This window comes from Sciurus carolinensis, chromosome 1 (assembly GCF_902686445.1).
Source record: "Sciurus carolinensis chromosome 1, mSciCar1.2, whole genome shotgun sequence".
Classification (NCBI taxonomy): domain Eukaryota; kingdom Metazoa; phylum Chordata; class Mammalia; order Rodentia; family Sciuridae; genus Sciurus; species Sciurus carolinensis.
This window is the reverse complement of record NC_062213.1, coordinates 8,182,440-8,203,598: the sequence shown is the minus strand read 5'-3', so window position 1 is coordinate 8,203,598 and position 21,159 is coordinate 8,182,440. Positions and strand designations below refer to the sequence as shown.

Below are 21,159 nucleotides of genomic sequence, written 5' to 3'. Positions count from 1 at the left end.
CAGGAGAGCTACAGCAGGAAGAACCAGGGCTTTGGGGAAGCCAACCCTCTGGTTATCTAAACCCCAAGAAGACGCCTTTGCTCTTCAGGGAAGACTCCCTTGGCACAGAGGGGAAAGGATCTTAAGGGCAGTAAGGGAAAATTACTGCTGCTTGTTGAAGTCACAACATTTTATTTGTTTTTCAGGACTGCCCAGTGCCACACTGAAGAAACTCGCTTTGCTATGTAAAACAGAACTTGGATTTATGTGCATGCCTGGGGAAAGATGCAGAGAGACTGGGAAGGAGAAAAGAGGCAGACAGAGAGATGGGGAAGGAGGGAGACATGCACAGCAAAGCGTAGGATCCTGGCCTGCCAAGGGCTCTGGGAACTGACCCAGGACAGGGGTGTGAGCAGGGATGGGGGGCTTGGCCTGCAAGCAGGCAGAGTCTTCAGGGCAGGAGGCCCTGCCCAGGGCGAATCCCTGCTCTGCAGGCCTCCTTTCAGTTCATTTTGGAGGAAGGAACCTGGAAGACCCAGGAGGACCTTGAGAGGGTCAACTTCACAGCAAAGGTCGATTCGAATGTTCGATTGTTTTGAGCGATATGACGCACGACAACTCTTACATAAACACGACGCTTTAAAGGCACATCTTCTTCTCTCCTCGTGTAGCAGCTGAAGAGCACAGGGCCAGTGTGCGACAAGTCAGAAGGGGCGACACCTGCAGCGTCGTCGTCTCCTGGATGAAAGGCCTCAGCGTCAGCCTGAGGTGAGTGTCCCTGCCTGTCACGGGCCCCTTGGGTTTCCTAGAGTCTCGGCCTGACTTCTGTCAAGTCCCTGCATCACTCAGTCTTAGAGCACCACCTGCTTCTTGCCAGGACCCAGGAAGGAAGTCACTGGTCACGGGGATGTGCTGAAGCTTGCTGCTGCCACTCTCCGCTGGTTGCTCAGTTTTTCTCACTGTAGTCTCCCTGTCCCAAGCCTTGGGCATGAATAGACAGCATCCCTGAGGAACGGGTGCCATCCCGTACCTACTGGCCCGGAGAGATCACCGGCCTGACGGGCCCACCAACTCTCTGGTCTTGAGTGACTCTTCTTGCTGGAGTCAGCGAGGCTCCAGGGAAAGTTGGTGCCTCTCCTTCATTTCCTCCTTCCTGCCACTGGCCTCGCGGGAATGCGGAACAGCGAACTGGAGCCTGGGTTGGCGCTCTGGGACTCCATTCGGCCATGTCCTCACTTTTCTCTGCGGTGGTGCCCCCGCTGAGGCAGTAGCCATACAGGAACCAGGGTCGCTGAGATCACGGCCTCATGACAGTCTTAGGGCAAAGACTTTTTGATTTCTAAAATACAGGGTATCTGTTAAACTAAGCCAGACTCTGTGGTTTCTTTTTTTCTTTTCTTTTCTTTCTTTTTGGTACCTGGGATTGAATCCAGCATGGCTTAACCACTGAGCCACATGCTCAGTCCTTTTTTATTTTTTATTTTTTATTTTGAGACCAAGGTCTTGCTAAGTTGCTTAGGCTTTACTAATTTGCTGAGGTTGGCTTTGAACTTGTGATCCTCCTGCCTCAGCCTCCCAAGCTGCTGGGATTACAGGCGTGGGCCACTGCGCCCTGCTGTGGTTTCCTAACTGAGGTCAAAGTGGATCCTTGTGCCTCTCCTCCCTGGATTGAAGAAGGCAGGCCTGCAGAGCTGGTGCGCCCTGCCTTATCTACCCTCTTAGGAGCTAGAACAGAGAGAACTCTGAACAGGACCAGTCACCTGCGGGAATGGAGGGTGTAGGGAAGTCTGTGGGGGCCCTGTTCACAAGGCCTCTTGCATGCTACACTATGTAAGTCCCTCAGTATTCAGACAGGTTCTATAAACACTGAACATCAAAAGGCTCAGGACTGGGGTCTAAATGGCTTTCTCCCAAGAGGCTCTTGGGTCCCGAGGCCAATATTCCCCCATCTTTTTAGAGGATAATGACAGTTTTGCAATTTAAAGAAGTCCTAATCTTTGTCTTTTTTTTTTTAAATTTTTATTATTATTGTAAAAAAAAAAAAGACAAAGATTACCCGATTGATAAATAAAATAAAGCAAAAAAAAAAAAAAAAAAAGAAGTCCTAGCCGTACATACCCTTTTCCACTGGGCTATTCTGGTCTCTTCACATGCTGTAAGGTAGGGGCCACTAAAGTGGTTTATGTATTTACTATAAAAATAGAACAAGGTAGCCGTGGACTTTCGAATGGAAACAGCTTCTCTCACTGGAAACAAAACGAGAGCATCAGGTCTGCCCCCTCGGGCCGGTGCCCTCAGCCCTGGAGCCGTTGGAAGGCCAGGCTCATGGCGGGGCTCAGAGGATGGCGGGTCTGCAGAAGCAGGGACTTCAGTGAGGAAGAGGATGGGGTGGGCGGGGTCTCAGAGGCTCCACCTCTCAGGTGTGGGACTGCTCAGGATGTGCTGTGGATCAATGTGCTGACCCTGTTGTTCCAGATGGAGGGCACGGGCAGGTGTCGCTCTGCTGGGGAGGCTGGGCCTGGGGAAGAGCTGCCCATAGAAGTCTGTGTGCCCTGTGTCATCCCGGCTGACGCCTTCCTGGCTGATGTCAGCCGTGGAGCTCCTGAACCCAGTTATGCCACCGCTGCCCATCTCGGGCACAGAAGGTATTACGTGAGGTTGAAGCTGTTCTGCTTGTTTAGAAATGAGAGGGCACCAGGGGGAGGAGTGTGAGGCTCTGGGGTGAGGGGCCTGTGGGGTGAGGGACTGCACAGTCTGGCTGATTCCTGCCTGTCGGGAACCATCAGTGGAGTCCGGGGGCAGCGTGGGGCGGTGGGAAAATGTGTCCTTCTAGAAACACGGAGCTGGTTTCCATCCCCCGAGTCCTTGCTGGCTTCTCTAGAAAGCCATTACGACATGTGAGCCCCGGTTTTCTCATTTGTGGGGTGGAGGAAACCCCGATGCTGTCAGAGGGTCGGAGGCGGGGCAGGAGCTCTGGGGCTGTGGACTGCAGGCCCGGGCCCCACGGGCTGCAGAATGGGGTTTCTGCAGGGCTGGTTATGCCCCTTGGGTCACATAGCTGGTAAGGGCCAGAGCCTGGATTCAAAAAGCTCCAGCCTAAAAGGGGACGTGCGGGGCAGGTGGAGTTGGCTCAATCATGGGGTGTCACATGGGGAGTCCCAGGGCTCCCGGGAGCGGGGAGGGCAGAAAGAGTGTGACTCCTGCTGCCCTGTCTCTGCCCACCAGGAGCCTTTGGACCCAGGTGCCTGGGGCCTGTGATGGGTGGGTTCGTTCCTTCCTCCCTTGTCTCTGCCCGACTTAGCCTGTGCCTTCCCGGGATGGCGAGGAAGGCCCCTCTCTGCCTAATTCAGAATTCCAACTGGCATTTAAGAGGAGAGAAATGTCCCAGCAGCTGCTTCAGGAGATGGAGCTGGAGTTTTCTGGACTCACGAAAAACCAAAGGCTCTCCAATTCTGTTCCTTCCAATTTTTTCTTTTTAAAGGAAAAAAAGCCCTCCTCCCCCATATCCTCTTAAGGATAATGAGATTCTGAATGGATGGACGTCCTGGGGGAGACTGTCATGAAGTCTTGATTCCTTGCTCATAGTCGGGCAGTCTGGGCTGGGAAGTCTGCCTCCGCTCTGAATCTGTGTCCTATTATATGACATTTATACATAATCTAGGGCCAGATACTGGGGTTGTGAGGTGGAGAAGATACAATCCTTATCTTTAGGAGGTTCTGGCTCACGTGGAGGTGGGCTGAGAGACAAAGAGGTCAGCAAGAGGCAGTAAAGAACAAACCATGTTCAGTGTGCAGTGTGGGGGGTGGGCACAGAGGAGGCTGAGCCGGCCTCCCTGCTCCATGAGGGGTCTGGGAGAGAAGATATCTACCCAGAAAAGTGCATGAGAAGGAGGTAGCCAGGTGCAGGAGAGGGCTCAGAGGCAGGGGAGAGCGTTGCTTTGGAGTAGGGAAATAACTTGCTTGGGCCTCATTTCTCTTTCTCGGTGGACAGGAAGCCTGCTCTGGGACATTTTGCTTCAGTGTGGGTGTGTGAAGAAATGGGAGCTACTAACCAGCTGTTTATGGCAGTTGACATTCTGGAAACCCTTCACCTCTAGTATCTTGTGGGGTCTCCCAGTGGTCCTCTGAAGCAGATGGGTCTGAGCTTGATTTCACACTTGGGAAAACCGAGGCTTAGGAGATGCCGGAGTCCTTCCCAAGTTTAACAGTGTTCTGTTGTTGACACATGCGTGGTGTTAGTTTTCTATTGCTGCACAACAAATTAACACAAATGCAGCAGCTTTATCCCACCCACTTATTACTGTTTTGCAGTTTCCATGAGTCAGGAGTCCTGGCATGCATAGTTTATCTGGGCTCTCTGCTTCATAATGTTCCAGCCTGCAACCAAAGTGTCAACTGGGCTGTGTTCTCATCTGGAGGCTCGAGTGGAGAAGGATCTACTTCCAAGTACACTTGGTTGTTGGCTGCCTTCAATCACTTCCTTGTAGTCGCAGGTTCTCAGTTCCTGCTTCTTTGAAGTCAATGAGAAGAACGAGACCCTAGAACCAATCTCCTAGCAAGAGAAAGCCTTACACAATGTCATCTAACCACGGGTGACATCCTGTCCCCTTGGTCATATTCTCATGGTTTGGCCCACACTTAGGAGGAGAGGATCACACGAAAGTTTGATTGATAGGAGATGGGAACTCTGGAGACCCCCTTAACCTGTCTGCCTCGCACTTCTTCGCCTTGCACATGCTGTCCCTCTGATTCTCTGCGGCAAGGCCTTGCTCCTCCTCCAAACTGCGACTCAAATGTGCCTCCTTCAGCAGCCTCCTCGGCTGCCCTAGCTCCCTCTGCATGGCTGAGCCCTGCTGCCCCCACCTCCCCTGGGGTCTTGCTAGGAATAATTGAACCCTCATGCTGCTGATTGGCAGGCCTGTCTGGCCTTCCCTCACTCCCTCCCGGGGCATCTCACTTTTGAATCCCCATTGCCTGAAACATGGTGGATGCTTGGCAAGTATTTATGACCAAATTGATGAATTGAGTGATTTGCTTCAAGTCCCAAGTTATTTAGGAACCTGTTCCCAATTCTAGACCTCATTCCATCACCCACTAACTCTCCTACTGCTCAAAAATCCAAATCAAAGCTTGCTAGCATTGTGGATGTTCTTGTTGGGAATAAGTGAATTTGGAAGTCCAGCTCCTCCTATGACATAACGGCAATGCATGATAATATATATAACACTTTAATTCTGTTTTTTATTTCCCAAAACTCTATCATATTCAATCTCTCTTCTAATTCTTCAGCACACAATTGAATTTGGTCCCCTTACAGATAGTTTAAGTACCAAGGCTCAGGTAAATGAAATGATTTTCTTAGCGCTATGAAGAGGGGAAAATGTCTCAAAGCTGTGACTTGATCCAGGGCTTTCAACTCCAGTCATTTATAAGACGTTCACAGCATGGGGATTCTGTGTGAAGCACCACTGAGGATTCAGAGGTAAACAGATTTACTGTCTTACCCTCAAAGTCTCATGGAATAGATGGCCATGACCGTACGTATGAAGGCAACTGTCGTGGGCAGTGGCACAGTTGCGCACGGTAGGTTTGGGGAATTCTGAGGAGACCTACAGCACCCAGGTGGGGAAGGGGGTCTTCAGGTGAGCACACGGAGTCCCTAGGAGTTTACAGGTGAAGGGGCACAGGGTCAGAGCAGCAGCCTGCAGAGAGCATGCCAGAATGACATGTTGACTGAAGGAGCCGCTGCCCAGGATGAGCGCAGGCCAGCATGGAAAGGCACCTGTACCCCTCTTGTTCCCAGAGTCTCTTCTCGTCCAGGCCCCCCGACCCCACCGACATCGTCTGGTCCTCTCCGCTCCCCACACCTCGCTCTGTTGGCTTCTCTTCTTTGCCAGCATCTCCAGCTGTCTCTCCCCTCTGCTGTCACTGCTTCTCTAAGGCCCACCCCAGGCTGGCTTTGTCCCCCTCCCTGCTTCCCTGGGCAGGCCTGGTCTTGGTAGGGCACACGACCTGGCACCCCGAGGCTCAGGCTACTTGGGTGGCTTGTCCTGTGTGAGCAGTCCTCAGGCCATAGAGCCCTTCCCCGTCTTCCTGGCCCAGCCCCACTCCTCTGACCCCCTTTCCTGGTCAGTGTCCTGCGTCTCCAACTTCTCACCACGAACCTCCTGGGGTGTGTTCCCCAACCCCATTCTTTGTCCTCTGCCGTCCCCTTTTCCCCTCGACTCAGGAAGAGGTCACGCAGCGTGCGCAAAGTCTCTGAGGTGTGGAAGACCTTGCATTGGTGATGTGGCAGGAGAAGGCTGTGTGAAGAGGGTGGAGGAGGTGACATTGTGAGTCTCAGCAGATGTGAAGATGCGGGCAGGAGCCAGGTCATGGCGGCACTGAGAGGCCACCGGTAAGAAGTGTGTTTACCTGCTCTAATTGAAGTTGGAGGGGATCCATAGGGTTCTCTGTGCTCTGGAAGGTGGCCTTGGCTGCTCGGAGGAGGCCAGACAGCAGAGGGTGAGAGTATGTGTGGAGAGGCCCGGTCAGATGGTGTTCTTTAAAGGCGGACATGACAGTATTTACCAGCAGGTTAAGTTTGGGGGCCCATCACTGAAACCTGCCCCAGTACTCCATGATTCTGCTAATTGCATAAAATCCTTTCCTCATCTTTGTTAAGCCCAAGAACAAAGCCAAGGCCAAAGCGAATGTTGGACAGATATGACAAGCCATGTAGGCTGAGATGGCTTATTTAGAGGAGGAGCAGGCAAAGGTGCCAGTTCCCTCTGGTCCTTGTCCCACACACCAAGAAGGGAAGCGGCCAAGCCCCGGGGCCAGCTGACACACAGCGCGAGTGTGGGTCACCCGTGGCAGAGCGCAGCTGACCATCTGCTCCACCCGGGGAGCCTGGGGCCTCGTCAGAGCCCGAGCAGCTCCAGTGGCTGCCACTCAGCAGCTCCCAGGGAGATGGAAGCAGAGTGAGATGGACGTGGGGTGGCTCCTTGTAAGCCACACATCCCCTTGTGTCATTTGGGGCTCACGGTTTCAAAGGTCTCAGTCCACAGATGCCCCACTGCATTGCTTTGGGCCGAGCATCATGCTGGAAGGGTGGAAGCAGCTCAGGACATGGCAGTTAGGAAGCAGAGTGATCCCTGCTCCCTAGGGACAAAATATAAGCTGCAACCCTGGAGCTGGGTCACCCCCAGGGACCCAGCTCCTGCAGCCGCACCTCACATGCCTATAGTTGCCAGCAGTTAATCCCTCCTGGGATTAACACACTGATTAGGTTAAGGCTCTCATACCCAGTCATTTCATCTCTAACCCTCGTATTGCCTTACACGTGAGCTCACATCTGAACTACAGCGAGCCCACATTCTTTGGTAGCTCTTACTATATTTGGGACTAATCCTATAGCAGACACAGCACTCTGAGTACTTTCTATGTTCTGAGTGCTTTGCAAATCAAAAATATTTAATTTTAATAACCATCCTATGATGTAGGTTCTATTGTTCTGTTTGTCTCTCCATTTTTCACCCAAGAACCCTGAGCCACACAGAGAATAATTAATTTGCCCAAGCTAGCAAGGGATGGAACTAGATTGGAATTATGAGGACAGATCCGATGTCAATTTTGATTTTCCTGAAGGTAGAAGAATGTATCACATACAAGAAACTCAGTAAATATCAGGGAATTAGTTGACAACACGAAATCAATAAGATGTGAGGTTAATGAATTGAGGGCTTGAAAGAATTGGAGGGCAGCTCCTCACCCTCTTGCGTGGTGATTAGGAGGTTTGTGTTGTCACCAGATAGGGCAGGATATATTCAATGGAATACTATTTGATCATCAAAAAGAAGAAAATTCTGCCACTGTGAAGTCATGGATGAAGTGGGAGGACATTACGCTAAGTGAAATGAACCAGACAGAGAAGGAGAAATAGTTTTGGAGGAAGAACAGAGCTGAGGGGCAGGTAAGGAACTCACTTGCACATTTTGTTTTCAAGGTGTCTGTGGCCCATGTGTGGAGATGCAAAACAAATTACTGGATAAATAAAGCACAAGGTGATACCCTTTCTCCTTTCAGGTTGCTCACAGAAGCAGCAGAGATACAGTCACCATTCAATGGCACAATAAGGCCCAGCAGAGGAAAGAGCAGAAGGTGAGCACAGGTGCAGCCAGCTCCCATCCTGTACGGCACTGTCCTGTCCTCTGACGAAGCTCTCTCATGGTGTTGCAGAGGAAGCGGATCATCGATCAGACCCAGGGAAGCTATTCTGGTCCTGACGCTAAAGCTGTTGGGTGTCTGGCATTGAATCTATTCTGGTTAATAGTTCTTCCCAAATGTTCTCTCAATTCGGCACCTTTTCCTCTCTTTACCATAACTCTATTTTCTTGTTTTTTGAAGAGATTCTCCCTGTGATAACCTGCTTTCCTTAATTAGCTTCGAATGCCGTTCGCCCACCTCCTGAGGGATGGCTATGTGACGTTGGTAGCCAGATGTCCCACTGAGGTGGACGTGAGGGAAGACCCATGGTGTCTATGGAGACACAGATCCAAGAGGCCTCCTTACGGGTGCAGGGGTCAGTGGTGGCCATCACAAGAGACTCAGCGCTTCAAGGAGATCATGGCCTTTGAGGACCTGCACAGCTTCTCAGATGGGGGCATTGACCGCACACGTCCCACTATTGATGGACATACTCTCCTCCACCCTGATCAGAAAGGTGGGTTTATGAGACAGGAGAATTTGAAGCTGGGAAACTTGGTTAGCCTGACTATTCCCGTGAATCATGCTTGGAGGGTTGTATTTCTGCCTCTGTGTGACCCTTCCTCTGGGGGAGTTGGGAAATATCCCAATTGCTACAGCACTGATGGGCATTTGTCTCCAAACATCTCCCGGCCAGTCCTAGGGACATGAGTTAAGAAGTGGCTTTTGAGGGGCTGGGGAGATAGCTCAGCTGGTAGAGTGCTTGCCTCGCAAGCACAAGGCCCTGAGTTCGATCCCCAGTACCGCAAAAAAAAAAAAAAAAAAAAAAAAGAAGTGGCTTTTGATATCACTGCCTTTAATAGACATGGTTCCTGCTATGGTCACACAGCAACTCTGTGAGGTAAATTGTCACTTAACCCATTTTATTGAATAAGAAATTGGAAGCTCAGTCAGGTGTGGTGGTGCCTGCCTGTAATCCCAATGGCTCAGAAGTCTGAGGCAGGAGGATCGTAAGTTCAAAGCCAGTCTCAGCAACTTTGCAAGGCCCTAACCAACTTAGTGAAACCCTGTCTCAAAAAAAAAAAAAAAAAAACCAAAATCAAAAAAACCCCAGGACTGTAGTGTGTGCTCAGTGGTTAAGCACCCCTGGTTGTTTATGTGACTGTTTCAGTCAGCTTTTTTTCTTCTGTGACTAAAAGATCCATCCAGAACAATTTTAGAGGAGGAAAAGTTTATTTATGGTCTCAGTCCATAGACAGCAGGCTCCATTCCTCAGGGATCGAGGTGAGGCAGAACATCATGGTGGAAACTGTGGTGGAGCGAGACAGCTCATGATGATCAGAAAGCAGAGAGGCCACTTGCTAGATACAAAATATATACCCCAAAGGCCCAGCCCCAATGCCCAACTCCTCCAGCCACACCTCGCCAGTTCAATTACTACTCAGTTAATCCCATCAGGTGAGTAATGCACTGATTGGGTTAAGACTCTCACAACCCAAGCATTTCTTCTCTGAACCTTCTTGCATCGTCTCACATGTGAGCTTTTGGGGAACATCCAAACCATAACAGTGACCCTGGTCAATCCCTGGTATAAAACAAAAAAAGAAAGAAAGATAGAAAGAATGGATGCTCAGAGGGATAAGAGATGTCTCAAAGGTGATTCAGCTGATGGGGCAGAAGCAGAACTTGTTTTTGGTCCAAAGTTCATTTCCACCAGACCATCACTTGTTGGACCTGTTCATTGACGAAGTGCCCAATTTCCTGTGTGTCCTCACTCTCTCTTTCCTCTACCTCAATGGCCCACTTTGCTTAAGTAGGTCAGCGTCTGATCTCAGCGTAGGACTTAAGGAAATCAGTCCTTAAGTCTGGTTCCCATGCCCACACAACAATCTGCCCGGAACACAGAGGAACGTGCAGTGTGGGCAGGCCGCACGCACACTGCAGGGGCCCCGGGGACAAAAGCACACTCGCAGACACCCAGTCAGCCCCGTGGTGGGTGGGAAGAGGGCTGAAAGGCAGGGGGCCTGGGCTGTGGGCTTGTTCCTTGCTCCTCCTGGCTGTGTGGAATCCAGGTAATCTCTCTGGGCTCAGTGTCCTTGTCTGTCGATTAGGAGAGCCAGCCTGCCTGCCTCACAGGTAGGTGAAAGAGCGGGGTAATTCGTCAGGCTGTATACAACTCTAAAGCAGAGCTCTAATTATCCTGGAGGCATTTGAACCTGAGGCCTGATAGGTAATTGCTTCTCTCCACATGGGAAATATGATGAAGCACTTGCTCATTTCTTTGAGCCACTAGGGAACAGCATTATCTAGGGGCATCTGGCTTGCTTTTAATCATGCACAGGTATTGTAAGAGTCTGGTGGTGCAGGGACTCTTTAGGTACCCCTTCACAATCTCCGCATGTAGGGAGAGAGATAAGATTATTTATGCCCCATTCCATTATTCACATCCTCTTGGAATGTGGCATTAAATAATTCAGAGACCATGCGAGCCGGGGATTGATGGCGGAAGCTGAGAGTTTTGCAAATACAGCATCAGCAGCTGCAGAAAAGTCTGATTCCAGGAAAATACACATGAGAACAACTGCCGGGTGCCAAGTCCTCATCAGGACCCGGGGGAGGGCCTGCCCTGTGCTCTAGGACACACTCAGATCCGATGGTGGGGCCTTTGTCTCTGGGTGTTGGGGGCCCACCCTCAGTCACCTTCTAGAGTTCCTAAAGGTCACTGGTGCCAGCCTTCCTCCCTGAACTGGTGCAGGATCAGTCCCATTTGAAAGGTGTTGATGAACATTTTTGTAAGAAACAACTGTCTTCATTCCATGAGTGGCTTAACGTCTAGTCTCCGACAGAAATGGCACAAGCAAGTCATGGAGAGTTAGGCCTGAGTTCCGCTTCTCCATCTACTAGCCTGGTGACCCTACTGGCCACAGGGTGTCCTAGAGGGAGAAGAGAGAATGCAGAGAAAATCGACCAGAGAAAAAGCAGAGAACTTGGAGGATGCCAAAGAAGGGAGAGTTTCAGGTGGGTGTGGTCAAGAGGACCGCATGCACTTGATGAGGAAGAGTTCCCCGGAAGTGAGTGACCATTGGGTTTGACCCTGAGGAGGTTGTCCAAGGTCATCTCTGGTGTTTTGAAAAAAAACCTTTTTTCTGGGCACTATTGTACCACAGGCATAGGGGCTGCAAGTACAAGGGTCTTATCAGAACCCTGGAAAGTACCTGCCCTGTGCTCTAAAACGCAGGGCCAGGTGTTGGGAGTTCACCCAGCACTTAGTCTTACCCTGTGATTGGTTCCCAGGCTCTGGGGTCCCCAGCCTCACTGGGACCAGATGCCTTTGCCCAGGTCTCCTCCAACTTGTCAAGGACTAGGCTGTCCTGGGCTCACAGAGCCTTGCTCCTCACTCCTGCTGGTCTCTGAACTTGCTGTCTGCAGCTCTGCTTCTCTCTAGTCTCTCAGCTCCAAGGCCAGGTGGCTGCTCATTCCAGGCTTCAGATCGTCATCAATAATAACCTCCAAAAGGGAAACTTAGGTACCTTGTTAGCCATCCTTCCAGATTGTAAGGAATCAGGGGTATGCTAATCAGTGTTCTCAGGTTGCAAGTGACGAAAACCTAGTGACAGAGCAGAGTCCCTGATTAAGCATGGGGCGCATGTCAGAAATCTCCTGCCAGAGAGCAGGGGCATGGCTTTGCTGGGGGTGCGTTGGGGAGAGGCCAGGGCAGGCCTGTTGCTTCCTGGACCAGATGAGCTCAAATGCTGGGGCTGGGGGAAGGAAGGAGGCTGGCAGGAGGATAGAGGCTGGTAGGGGGAGAATGGAAGCTGGAATTAAGAATGGTGCCTGGGACATCAAGGCTGGGGAGAAGCACGAGGTTGGGAGAGCTTGAGGCTGGAGACGCTGGGGAGAGACTGGAGGCACAAGCCAAGGGCACTAGGCTGAAAGGCAGGAAGCAGGTTGTGCCCTTCGCAGCAACTGCAGTAAGCTGTGGCTGAGGGGCACAGGAAGGAGGTGGGCTCTTGGGGCTGGGGGCATGGGTTCGTGGGGGCTGGCCTTCGATGGAGGCCAATAGGCCTGGCTGAGATGCAGAGGGGCTCCCCGGGGGAGAGGGAGGAGCCTGAGGGCCTATTGATGGGCTGACAGCAGGTCAGGGGGCAAAGTCCCCAGAGAGGAGTGTGTGTCCTGGATCAGGAAATGGCCAAATGAAGCCACTATGAAGTTGAGGACTCCATGTCCAAAGGGGCAGCCAGGAAGCCAGTGTGGCTTACCCCATGCACACATTTTTAAGCTCCTCTCATGTTCCAGCACTTGACGTGGGCTTTCATTTTTGCTCCTCGGAACACGGTGCTGTGGAGACTGTATTGCTCTGTCCCATTTTTCAGACGCGGTATTGGAAGTTCAGAAAGGTTAATTAACGTCACCAAGAACACACAGCTGAAGGTAACTCAGATGGGATTTTAATGCTGATCTTTCTGACGAGGATGGCCATGCTCTCTCTGTTATGCTCTTGCCAAAGGAACAGGGAGTGACATTTCTCTCAGCACATCCTCGCCATGTTTTATCACAGACTGTTGAACAGCATGGTCCAGCTTCTGAACAACCATAACAGCAGCTATAAGACCATTAATTGCTGCCACCTGGGTGGTTTTCCGTGCTTGTAATTTACTTGTTTTATCAAATTACATTCTTGACAACAATAATTAAGACAGATGAGTAGTACTGCTCAGTCAAAAAGTGAGACTGCATTGGCCAGACGGGCCTGAGGCCACAGGAACTGGGTGTTCTCTGTATTTCTATTTTTTAATGAGATAAAAGAGTATTTTATTATATGGGTCCTATGAGAAGAGATTTAGAAATGCCAAGAAACTGTTTTCAATTTTATTTTTTAATATCTCTACATATCTCTCTATATATTTAAATCGGTCTTTCTAGACGTACATGAAGGTGAAATTCACCAACGCAGGCCTCTTTGGGCCTCATCCTGCTCCCTGCATGTTTTCAGGTTCGCTGTCCTCACGAGGGGCCTGAGGTGGAGAGGGAAGATCATCTCGATAACCACGTGGGTCCCCATGGCCACCTAGGCTCAGGCTGTGCTCTGTGGGGTCCTCTGCACTTGTGGACACAATTTTTCACACAACACATTCTAGATTCAGAACAGGTGTCATCTCATTTAATTCTACAAAAGACCAGCAACCCCCCCCCCAAAAAAAAAAAAAAAACCCAAAACAGAAAAAGAAGCAAAAGAAGCAAAGGGAGAAGGTAGGTCTTGCTCTTTCACCTGTTTCACAGATGAGGAGCAGGGGGTCTGGAGGTCACGGCTGCCGTCTGCTCTTGAGCTGAAGCCTCGCCTGTCCATGACCCTGGCTGCTGACCTCACTCTGGCGCACTGGATGTAGAAGATCTGCTTCCAGCAGCTGAAGAGGGACTGGAAGTGTCCCCTCCTGGCTTCAGAGTTACACTTCCTCTGCCTGGGCACTTAGGATGCAGATCGTCATGGGTGGTTTGTGATGGCAAAACCAGACCTGGTTGGGAAATGAAATTACAAAAATCCTATGGTAAGAGTCCAGGGCCTGGGGAGGGGGTCTGTTCCCCTCCCCTCCCCTCGCTCAGCCTTTCTCCAGGGATCTAATGAACCATGGGTCCCTACCTTTTGCATTGTTAATAACTGCCCTGAGAGTCTGACTACTCCCTCCTGAAAATGCGATAGACGTCTGTGAAAAGAGCCTTTTCTTCCCTGTTCTGTGAGCAGTTTTATGTTCGAGACCCTGCACAGGCCTTCAACTGCATGGATTAGGAATTAAAAAAAAAAAAGAGAGAGAAAAAACCCCAGTGATAGGATGGGTCTAAGATGACGTCAGATAACCTATAAATATTGTGAGAAACTGGATCAGAGCTCAGAATTTTGGAGTGCTAATCTCTGGGCCCGCTGTTGGTTTCCCCAACAGGTTGATGATCTCTCTTTCCTGCCAGGTTGTTGGTTCGATGAGACAGGAACTGGGCTTGTGCGGCTGCCCATGATTCCTAGGTGTCCGGCACATTCTGTGGACTCAGGAGACATGTGTTGAGTGAATAAATCCCATTTTACAGCCCTGGGATCTCAATTCCCAAGGTGTTAATACAATGTAGATTGCGATTCGAATTTACGGTACCTTCCTTAGTTGACCCACTTCCTGTTGTTTAAAAGGCTTCAGGATCCCGTGGTGTTGCTGTTTTGCGGGGAGAGGAAGAGGTCAAAGTGCAATACGTGAGTAAGGGGAGCCCCGGGGAGGCCGAGGCTGGCAGCTCTTCTGAGGGCAGCTCCGAGGAGCTGGCGTGGCATCCCCGTGGGGGCTGCGCCCGGGTGGGTGCACAGGCCCTGGGTCCGTGTGCAGGGAGGAGAGAGGCCGCTGATTGCAGCCGTCACTGAGACTCGTGCTTTCTGGGGCCTGTTTGCCTAAATCGCTTTCCAGGCAGACTTGGGGCGCACGGCTGTTTCAGATTCTGCTCGCTCCAGTCACACAGAGCAGAAGGAGCAAGAACCTTGGAGCTGAGGATCCAGGCCTGAGCTCAGACCTACCTTTCCCCGTGCTCTCTGTACCTTGTCATTCGTTCACTCTTTGGGTCATTTCCTCAGCGCCAACTCGGCTGACTGTGGCTTCTATCCAGCCACCCTTGTGGGACGGCAGAACACATGAGTAAGCATTTACCTGCTGCACGGTTGGGACCGCTGCTCTCGTCACTGTCCAGCCTCATCGTGGCCAGCACCTGCTAGTGTGCTCTGCTTTGCATGGCGGGCCGCAGCAGCCTGGTGCAGAGACTGGCCCTTGAGGCTCGTCTGACCTGGGGTGACCCTTGGCCCTAGCCTCTCCTCTTTGTGGGCTGGGGCAGGTGACCATGGCCTGCTGCCTTGGACTCCTGGTCTACAAATGGGGATGGGAAGGAGATCTGCAAAGACCTGAGAGAGAGAAAAGGTAAGGATGAAGGACGGGCACTTCCCCAGCTGCTGGCTTGTGGAGGAGGCAATTCCAGTTCTGAGCTCATGGACTTTGGGCAGCTTTGGATCAAAACGAAGTAACAAGAATGTTACTTAGTGCAGGACATGGGTGCTGCCGGCCACCCTGTGCACCTTAGGAGCTGGTGTCACTTACACAGGGTGCCTGAAATGGCCCACATCTCCCCTCCTGGCAATGTGTACCTGTCTTCTCTGCTCATAATGACAGTCCACTACCTGTTTGGTCCAGTGAACCCTTGCTTGGGCCTGCGGCCTCCTCCAGGTAGCTTACGCTGACTTTCACAGGCACCGGAGGCTGTTCTCTGCTTCCGCAGCCCTGAGGGACGGCCAGGCTCACAGGAATCTCAATTCCCCGTCAACCAGGACGGTGTCACCTCCACCTGAAGATTCTCAGAGAAGACTCTGAGCTCTTGGGGTCTCACATCAACCCCATTCACGTCTGCACCCTGCACTGGGGCCAGCACCTGCGAGGTCTGCAGTCAGTACTGCCTTGAAGTGCAGGTCCCCTGGTTCACAGGTGACAAGAAGCCATTTTTGAAATTTGAAAAGAATTACCTATCTTTTGCAGGCCTCAGTGCAGAAGTATAACTGGGCTCTGACTAGAGATTTAAATTGCTTGCTTTCTTCGATTTTTAAAAGACCTTTTAATACTGGAAGAGAACCCGCCAACGGCTTGTATGAATGTATGTAATTTTTTTTCCTCCAAGAATTTGTTTTCTGCCTCATTAATAAAGCTCTCCCACACCCTATGACAGTCATGGAGAGACTTCTGCCCATTTTTTTCATGAACTTGGAATAGATAATTGCTTAAAGCTGAATTTGGGGCCACTGATAATCCAATTATGGTCCTGGGCATAATTGTTTCTGCATGGCCTGGTCCCTTTTATTCTCCACGGCTCTGACTTCTGAGGTGGGGTCTCTTGGCAACAGCGTATCTTTCTGTGGGAGAGAGGAACACAGCCATTTGAGGGTATTCTTCACTTAGCAGATAAGAAAAAGGTAACACCTGAGAAAATAGATGGGAAATTGTGAGCATTATTGGAATAATGATCGAGATGTTCATGCAGATGCACATACATCGATGTCTGAAATAGAAAGAAATTTCCAGCAACTCCAGGGGCGGTGGGCCCTGTGTCTTCTCCCTCCCATTGGCTACCTCCTGGCTTGTCTCCTCTGTGCTTGTGCCCAGGCCCAATGACACCACCAAGGTAAGGGGGCACCAAGGTTTGCAGGTGGCTATGCTGGATTTATAATTGTTCTTTTCCTAGTGCTCTCCAGAGACTCAAAGGAGAAGTGGCAAGGTGCTACGGAAAGCTCTGAACTGGGCCATAGGACACTTGGGTTCCAGTCTTGATAACTAGAGGCCACCATCCACCTCCTCCAATCTCAGCAACCTCACCCAGACTGGCAGCAGGTGGTTTAGAGTCAGAGCATAAGACATTGCTCCAAGGCCCAACTCCAGTGGTCAGACCCATGTGTGTGGTCTACATAAGACAAAAAAAAAAAAAAAAAAAAAAAAAAAATTAATTGTTAACATTTAAAATTCAGAATGAGTTTCAGAAAATACCAAAATTTTGCCTTCTGTTGGTAATGGGAGAAATCTAGAAATCCTGGGTCCACATTTTTCAAAGAACTGCCACTCAGTGTTTTTGACAAGTCTCCTTAGTTCACCACAATCCCCACTATTCCCTATAGTCCTACACTGAATTCCTCTCACTCATTACTCAGTTGGTGATCCTTGGACTAAGGGATCCTTCTAAACTTGGCAGCAATCTGGCTGAGACATGTGGATACTTCTTGTCTTTATTCAATATCAGTTCCCACTTCATGAAAACAAAATTTGAAATTCGGCAAAATCAATGACCGTGTCTGTGGTCTTGAGGGGAATAAGCTGCAGAGATGGTAACAAGACTGCAGGGCAGTGGGTTTTGTGGTCATCGCTCAGAGCTGTTTTCTACTTCATTTATCATAGCCTGTTGGTGCCACACCAACCAGAAGATCTGAATGCAAGGACTCAGATCAAAGGAACTTTGGGAACTACTTGGAATGAGTGGAGTTGGAATTGCCAGAGTTATCCATTAGCAAAGCATTCTAGAGCTGAAACTGCTGGTTCAAATCGATTTGGAGTTGGAGACCAACTCCAAACACTTTGGGTATTCAGAAAGAAAAGTGAATCCTTAAGTTTTGAGCACCTGGCAATGTTGTGGTACTTCTACTACTGATTTTAAAGAATTAAAGAGCATTTCTTATCGAGGTGGTCTGTGTTGAATAACCCCAGTTCTTGAATTCGTAAATTACGTGTGAACTCCATCCGAGTCTGCCAGAGCAGCCAGTTTCCTGGTTCGGTGGCTTTGACTTCTTGGCCTGTGGCACAGGGATGATAACTCAGGTGCAATGGTGTCTCCGGAGTCACATGCTTGGCACAGCAGCTGGCCAACTGTACTTGCTCATTATCTTCCGGACATTGTTTGTGGGTAATAGAATCCCCACTTAGTTTGTAGAGTTGACTCTCAGTGCCAATACATGTTTACTAAAATTTACATGGCAGAGAAATGTTAGGATTTTGTGCATTTTCAAACCATATCTTTTATAATACTCCAGTTCTTCCTGCCTACCCCATCTTTATGTCATTTTCTTTACTAAATTCTGAATCAAATCAGAATCGAACCTGTTTCCCTTCCACAAAAATGAAAGGATGGGCCAGGTGAACTTGTGCCCCTCCAGCCCTTAGCTATTTAATTAATGCATAACAAGAAAAAGTAGCATTAAAAATAAAAACACAAGCCTAAACTTTCTCCTGCTTTTGCTGTTGTTTTTTTTTTTTAAAGGATCAGCTAATTAAAACGATTAGTATGCATATAAAGAAGATAGTTGTTTTTTTTTCTGTTTTATTTTCATTTTGTCTCTTTGAAAGTTCATTTGTACAGGACAAACATTTAGACCCGATCGAAAAATCCTCCACCTATTCCGAGGTCCTCCTTTAGATTCTGAAAATACTCCTGAAAAGCAATTATTGATGAAGACAGTCGAGGGCTGAAGGAACAAAAGCCGGTTCCGCCTCAGCCCTTAGCTGGTGGAGACAAAGGGGTGATGGAAGGGGACTCTGAGCACATCCTCTGATTTTTAAAATTAGCCATGAGATCTGCTCATTTTCCTTTTCCTGGGGAGATTATTACAGGGATAGCGATGAAGAGGCTTCAGTAACTTCTGTTTTCTTTTTGCCTTTGTTTTGGTGATGAATAAATTTATTATATTTAGATCAGTGATCCCGACTTTGTGTGTAACCTCCACAGCATCTTAGGGGCCAACACAATATACTCTTCTCCCCAGCAGACCTGGCCAGGCGTGGACCTTGGCCAGCTGAGGTCACAGACCCTCAGAACAGCTTGTTTCGCCTGGTGCTTGCTGACTTTGCCGTCCACAGCGAACGTGGTAGTGCTGCTGTCCTTGACCCTTGCTGGATGACTCCTCCACTGGGGAACCTAAGGGTGGAGCAGCGGCCAAGGAGGCTCCTCCTGGAGGCGCTCTTGGACTATCGGGCAGCCCTGGGAGACATTTCTTGCTCTGTTGGAGTGTGAATAACACACAGATTATTCTTCAGTGTTTCGTGGGTGCCCTTGGGCACCGCTTGCCCCGCCTTCCAAGCTTGTGCCTTGAGTTCTGTTTAGTGGGGCTGAGTGCTTCCTTCTTGGCCTTCAGCACTGTCCTTGTCAAAATGTCCTTTTCTTTTTAAAATTAACTTTCCCCCTGTCCAACAGGTGGAGAGTTGGTGGCGCATGCCTGTAATACCAGCCGCTTGCGAGGCTGAGGCAGGAGGATTGTGAATTCAAAGCCAACCTCATCAATTTAGTGAGGTCCTAAGCAACTGTCTCAAAATAAAAATAAAATCTAAAAAAGGGCTGGGAATGTGACTCAGTGGTTGAGCGTCCCTGGGTTCAATCCCAGGTATGGCCCCCCCAAAATAATGGAAGTTATTTTAAAAAATTGTAAGCTTATTAACAGAGATAACCTTTGATGCAAATCTACTAATATATATGCATCTCTTTCCAATTTATCTTTCCCATACTGAATGTATAGATTTGTCATCAACTCTTTTATTAATGCGAGTGTCTCTGGTGGCACTGTAGGGCTGCAAAGTTGACCTTGGCGCTGCGTCCTGTTGGTAGTTGGTGCCGCCGTAGCTCATGTCCTCCTGAGCATCTGACATGTTCCTCTGGATGTGCATCTGGACTGGCCTCTCTCCTGCTTGTGCTGGCTGGTGCTTCAGGTCTGCAGTGTGTGACTGAGCAGTGCACTTCCTCACACCCCAATCCTGACACTGTCCCATCTCTGTCTCTGTTCTGTGGCTTGTGCTCTGCCCTTGGCAGGAAGCCCAAGCCCCTAGGCAGGTCTGGCAGCCCCGTGTGGTGGCACCCGCAGGCTGTGGAGCATCCCCACGTCTCGCCTGCCCGGTTCAAGTTGCCTCCTCACACCTCCTCACCTTAGCTCCGCGGGCCCCCAAACCCCAGCAGCAGAGGTCGCCTTCGAGCTAGTCGCTTGTATAGACGGCCGGGACCATGACTTAGTAGATACTTACTTTTAGGATGAACTGTTACTTTGAAAGCAGGTTCTAACTTAGCAGCTAAAGACTCAAGAGTGAGTTGGTGTGCTGGGTGTGAATACACCAGTGTGTGTGTGTGCATACTGCTTTTCTATTCGCATGAAAATAAATTAATAACCATTGAAATAAAAAATGCAGGTTTTTCCTATACCACCTAAAATTTTCTTCCGTGGTGGCACATACTCCGCACGTTGGCCCTGTCTTTCTGACATACCCAACTCTCCTTCTGGGTAGACAGAAGCCTTCCTGACCCAGGGTCCCGTGAAGTTCCTCCTGCCTTTCAGCATCTCATGCTTTCATCAACTCAGCACTCAGCATGCAGAATCCAAATTGTCTCTTTACTTGTCGTCTTTGCCCCTGAGCATGTGTCGGCTGGCTCCTCTGTGCCGGGCTTCCTGTGAAGAGGCCATCAGGCTCCCAGCTGCACAGGGACCCGCAAGACAGGCCTCCAGTCTGGCCAGGGAAGGAGGTGGGACTGGGGGCTGCCAGAGAGGCTTTCAGGGAGCCAGCCCTGAGCTGAGTTCTAGCAAGAAACAGGTTAGAAATAAATATTTATTTAACATGAAAGAGGGCAGTCAAAGGAGAAACAGAAACGAAAATGACAAGAGACATAGGAAATAAGCAACAGAGTGGCTTCTGTAAACTCTGTCACTTCAATTATTACATTAAGCACGAATCAGAGGGCAGAGATTCTAAGACTGCAAAAACCAAAGCAGGATCCAAACATAAGGTGTCTACAAAAGAACCAATTTAGACTCAGTCACAAATAGGTTGGAAGTAAAGAAAAGGAAAGATGTACCCTCAGACAGTTACCATGACAAAGCTCAGGTGGCTCTGCTAATGTCAGACAGAATAGACTTTAAGACAAAAAATATTAATTTATGTCGAGTTGAAATGAGAAGCTGTAACGTGCCAATTTGCAGGTTTCAGGGGGAGAGGATAGGGTGGAGGCTGATGGAAAGGCTGATGTTTGAGAATTTCCTCCACTGACAAGACACACGCCCCCAAATCTGGCAAGTCTGGTGTATCTCATGCAGGATAAAATAAGATAAAAACACTTCTAGGCAAAGTTGATAGAACTGCAGATGCCTAAGATAAAAAGATCAGAAAGGCACAGAGGAGGAACACAGAGAGTTCACAAAGGAACAGCACACACTCCGGCAGCTGATGTCTCGGCAGCAACAACAAAATGTAGAAAACCACAGAACAGTGTCTTCAAAGTGCAATGGGAAAATAACTGATAATTGGGAATTCACTATTGCAGGAAAAATCATGTTTCAAGAGTCAGAGCAAAAGAAAGAAGGACGTTGTTAGATAGACAAAACCGAGAGAACCGGTCCCCAGTTAACCCTTGGTGAAGCAGTGAAAAAGGGCTGTATTTCAGGGAGAGGAAAATAATCCCAGGTGAAGG

The 21,159-nt window shown here is 49.6% G+C and overlaps 1 long non-coding RNA gene across 1 annotated transcript; it reads left to right on the top strand.

Annotated features, from left to right (window-relative positions):
- The first annotated feature begins 657 nt into the window (after positions 1-657).
- On the top strand, positions 658-6,361 carry LOC124976007 (uncharacterized). The gene is made up of 3 exons (XR_007106952.1): positions 658-747; positions 2,455-2,624; positions 6,209-6,361. It is a non-coding gene; the product is annotated as an uncharacterized LOC124976007 (long non-coding RNA).
- Positions 6,362-21,159: the final 14,798 nt, after the last annotated feature.